General features: G+C 51.7%; 1 long non-coding RNA gene across 1 annotated transcript; it reads left to right on the top strand.

Annotated features, from left to right (window-relative positions):
- Positions 1-6: 6 nt before the first annotated feature.
- On the top strand, positions 7-3,960 carry LOC102767929. Its single transcript, XR_001512678.1, has 2 exons — positions 7-1,329; positions 3,108-3,960. It is a non-coding gene; the product is annotated as an uncharacterized LOC102767929 (long non-coding RNA).
- Positions 3,961-4,940: the final 980 nt, after the last annotated feature.

The following is a 4,940-nucleotide window of genomic DNA, read 5'->3' as shown; positions in this document are numbered from 1 at the left end:
TTCCCGCCCGACGGCAGCGCCACCGCCCAGAGCCCGGACCGCTGCGTGGGATGCACAGTCTCCAGGGGCCCGAGCAGGGCGACAGCCACAGGGCGGACGCGCATTCCCAGACCCCTCCCGAGGCCAGACCTCGCGGTTCCTCTTCCCCTTCCCCGCTGACAGCGAGACGTGGACAGGCGCCGCGTAGATCCGGTGGAGGCTCCCAAATTGTTGCCAGTCAGCTGGCGGCGCCCCTGCCCTCTTCCTGCCGCCCTGCGCTGGGAAGAGCACCCCCTTTCCCCGGGCCCTCTGCCAGCCCGAGTGCTGGGAAAGGCAGGCATGTAGCCAGCCGCGGGCAGAGCTGGAGACAGGCCGCCACTGGTCCCGGGAGGAGCGACGAGTCTGGTTTTAGTTCGGGATTTTTCGGGCATCCTGTGCGGTCCTACCCGGCCCATCGCTCGGTGCTTTGATGTCTTGGGGTGGGGCCTAGCTCCAAAGGTGAGGATGGATGGTCAGGGCCTGTGGGCTGTCTTCTTGCCTCTGTCTGTTCGCCTTTGTCCCCTCGGTTCATGGAGGCCCGACCCAAACACACACTAGCTTTCCCAGCCTGACTCACAGGCCTCTGCTCCACTCCCACCTCCCAGTATCTTTTTGCATTAGGGACCCCTCACGACCGCCAGGGACTGTTAGGGCGAGCTCCATTCCGTTTTACAGACCTAGAGCTTGCTTGTAAGAAAAGCCAGAATAACATTAGAACCTTGTCTCCCAAATCCCCTTCCAGCGCTGTTTCCATGAGAACAGTAGTGTTCCCTGGGATCCTGGCTCAGGAGTTACCCTCTGAAAGAGGGTTTCCGGGCTAAATGGGTTTGTCAAAGGTGCTATCCCCCCTTCTCAGAGAGTCACTGGCACATCCAAGGCTCTGAGAAGTCCGGCCGTAAAACCAGGCAATAAGAAGGGTTTCTTGCCCCTGGGCCTGGATCAGATTTTGCCACCTAAGGTTCCCCTGCAGTCTTGGCTTTCATTTCTTCCTAGGGGGCCCAACCCATTGGTCTTTCTGAAGACGTGGGGTGCTCCCTCTTTCCCAGGGACTTCCTGTAGCAGAGGGAGGGCCCAGCCGGTGAGGGAAAATAACTGCTCCTTGGCAGGCCAGGGAGAGGCCTGGGACCTGGTGGATCTGAACATTCCTTTACATCGTTTGGGAAATGAAGCCAAAGTTACCCAGATGGTTTCCCAGTCAAAGGGAATGACACCTGCAAGAGGTCCTGGCTCTGCCTTTGACAGCGGTCACACTCGCCACCGAGAGAGGAAAGCTCTGGCGCTGGGGTGGACAGCTGGCCCAGCCTCAGGAAGGTACGACACTTCTTTGTTTCCTGGAGGGGTCATGGGTCTTTGAATAAAAACACAGAACTCCTCTTTTTCTAAAAGTTTCAGGGTTTTATTCGGAGAGCAAGTGAGAGAGGTGGCATTAATAACCACATGTCCAAAGAATTGTGATAATTCAAACTTGTTGCTAAATCCTTCAAAGGTTTTCTCTTTGAAAAAAGAAATCGCCGCTCTCTGGATTAGCAACTAGAATAGGGGAGGCCGTGTCTTTGTGAGCGTGTTTGTAAGGCTTAGGTGGAGAGGCATTAGATTTCTCTGTTGTAGTTGTGAGGATCTGGGTGGGAGGGCACTTATGTAAGCTTTACTTGGTCACCATAGCATTTATCTAGCCCTCTGTGCCTGGCACTGCTCAAAGCACTAGATGTACAGGCAGCCTTCGGGTTACGTCGGAGATCCGTTCCTACGGCACGGCGTAACTCGATTTTCACCGTAAGCCGGAACCCATCTACATAAGCACCTACGTCACTCACACGGAGCACATACACAGCAGTAATGAAGTGAAACAGTAAAAAATAAATTTTTTTAAAAATATATTTTATTGATTTCTTACAGAGAGGAAGAGAGAGGGATAGAGAGTTAGAACCATCAATGAGAGAGAAACATCGATCAGCTGCCTCCTGCACACCTCCTACTGGGGATGTGCCCACAACCAAGGTACATGCCCTTGACCAGAATCGAACCTGGGACCTTTCAGTCTGCAGGCTGATGCTCCATCCGCTGAGCCAAACCAGTTAGGGCATTAAAAAAAATTTAAAAGAAAGATAACAATTCCTGACCTTTACTTGTGGTAAATAAATAATAAAAAAATATAAAGCACATATGGACAGACGTCGAAATGACGGGACTTTTTTTTTTTATAAATAAATGGGAGATGGCGACGTAACCACGAAACGACGTAAGGTGAGTCCGATGTAACCCGAGGACTGCCTGTATTCATTTCATCCTCTCAACAACCCTATTGAAGAGGGTTCTATTATTATTTCCTTACTAGAGGCCCAGTGCATGAAATTTGTGCGTGGGTAGTGTCCCGAGCTGCTGCCAGCTGGCAGCTGGGGCCTTCCTTCCCCAGCTACCAGCTGCTGGCCGGGCCTTCCTTCATTCCGTGCTGCCGCCTGGTGGTCAGTGCACGTCATAGCGAGCGGTTGAACTCCTGGTTGGTTGAACTCCCGAGGGGACACATTGCATATTAGGCTTTTATATATATAGATTCCATATAAGGAAAATGAGTCCCAGAGAGGTTGAGTAACTTTCCCAGAGCCTCCTAGGTGGAGCTAGGATTTGAATGCTGGCAGTTTGGCCTCTTCACAACCAGGCTTATGCTACATATAGTAAGGGGTCAATACATGTTAGATGCCATTCACATGGTTATTTTAAAAATCACGTAAATTGTGATAAAATATACATAACAAAATTAACCATTTTTGAGTGGACAGTTCTGTGACACTAAGTACATCCACATTGTTGTCAACCTTCACAACCATCCATATCTGGAACTTCGTCTTGTAAAACTAAACTCTGTTCCTATTCGAATTGGTTATCTTTGTTTTCTCTTCTCTGGGAAAGCCCAGACCACTGAGCCCTTCAGTGTCTCAGTTAGGCCGGCATGCTGCTGCCACACTTGGGTCAGGGTAACTGGTCCCTCAGCTCCCACCGCTGGTGCCAGCCAGAGCCTGAGGGGCGGGGGGCTTCACTGGCGTACTTGGGAGTGCCTCAGAGACCCAGTGACGTTGGTTCTTCTGTTGCAGGTTTCTGTGTTGCAGGAGCCATGGAGATTCCCCGGGATCCAGGCCTGTGTCAACACAGGGTTTCACAGCGGGGGAGGGAAGGACCTCTGCCCAGCAGCTTTCTGTCAGCACCATCCAGTGGAAAAAAACAAGATGGGTGAAGATTCATTTCGCCTCAACATAAGAGCAACCCTGAGTGCTGTGACTTGGGCACAATATTCCAAACACTGGAACTAAGCCACGTGCCTCTGTACCCTAAGCAGCGGGTTTTGGCTCCAGCGTTTGTTCCTTTTCTCTGTTCTTAGACCACCATCTACATTGCATCCTCCACTCAGATCCGGATCCCTGAGGATGCTGTCTTAGTCCCCCCAGCCCATGGTGCTCGGTCTGGGGTCCAGTGACCTGACTCAGGAGCAGATTTCTCCTTGCCTTCATGATACCTTATCCACCCAGATGTGCCTGAAATATGTTAATACTCACTGGCTCTTCTAGATGTGCCTTGTGCTTGGCCTCCCGCTGCTTCTCCAGATGTGAGAAGGGTGTGTAATATGGCCCCACCTCCTCCCCTCCCTCTTGAGGCCCTATGCCATAGGAATGGCCACTTGATCTGGCCCAGAATGTTTGGATACTGGCTTCTCTCTCTGGACTCCAGGACTCAATCTAGCCCAAGACCACCGTGGGCTGCTCCCAGCCCAAAGCCTAGGACCACTTGCAGACCCAGGAGAGGATTTTTTCAGCATTCTACAATGGTCAAAAGAAAGGGTGGAAATGGGAGGGCTGAGGGCTGGTAGGGAGAAGGGAGCAATGTGCCTCATTTAAGAGTCCAGTGGTGATTACTAATATGCTTTTATGAATAAAGTTTAGTTTGACTGATCTTGTGTGTGTGTCTTCTCTCCTGGCCCCCAGCAGTAACCCTCTGTGCCAGGCCTCCTGCCTCCCTCCACGTTCTCATTAGGCCACACGGCCCTGTTGTCTGCCCTCCCGGGTTCCCTCTCCTGGGCAGGAAAGAAAAATGAGTTCACAAATTCTCAGTGCATCTGGGGCAAGGCACAGGAACCGGAGAGGGGGAAACTGCCAGTGTCTGTCCCTGACGGAAGCCAGAGGGAATTCTAGGGACCTTTCCCAGCTCTCAATAGGCTCTCTGATTGGGAAGCTTCATCGCCTGATGGGTAGACACAGAATGGCCATGGTCATGGAGCTGTAACCCCCTCATTTTACAGAAGGGGAGATGAACCCCAGGATGGGGTGGCAACTTGCCTTAAGTCACAGAGTGGAGTAGGGGTCGAATGGGATCTCTTGGAGCCCAGGCTCTGGTTCTTTTGTGCAGAGCACTGTGCCTGCTCTGGTGTTGGCTCCTGGAAATGCCCTACCTCTTTTCCCCCTGCTTCTAGCCACAGCTTGCTGACTCAGATGCCCTGGAAAGGGTGGGAGGGCAGTTAACAGGCTTCCTTGCTGGCTCTTCCCTCCTGTGCCCTGGGCCTGAAGTCTGCAGCCAGGACACAGGATTCTACTGACAGAGTTCAAAACACATTGAATCGCTCCAGGCAGGGATTTAATGCTGTGTGTGCTCCACACCCACTCTTTCAAAGCACCCTCCCAACATACAACACACACACACACCCTCCTCTTTGTGGTTTGGGTTTCCAGGGTGGAGGAAAATGCCACCAGCTTCCAAGGATCCTTCCTTACTCCTTTTTTCTCTGTGTGTCTCTTTATGGATTTCACGCCAATGAAAAGTGGCCTCCCTCTCTGCAAAGGCTGTTCAGTTCTCTGCTCTATTTTGTCTCGGTGAAATATTTTGCCATTGAAAATGTGCTTCTACTTGCATTACCTTATATGATCTTGTCAACAGTC

Source organism: Myotis davidii, unplaced genomic scaffold (assembly GCF_000327345.1).
Source record: "Myotis davidii unplaced genomic scaffold, ASM32734v1 scaffold332, whole genome shotgun sequence".
Classification (NCBI taxonomy): Eukaryota; Metazoa; Chordata; class Mammalia; order Chiroptera; family Vespertilionidae; genus Myotis; species Myotis davidii.
The sequence above is the reverse complement of the archived record's forward strand: the minus strand, read 5'-3'. Positions and strand labels throughout refer to the sequence as shown.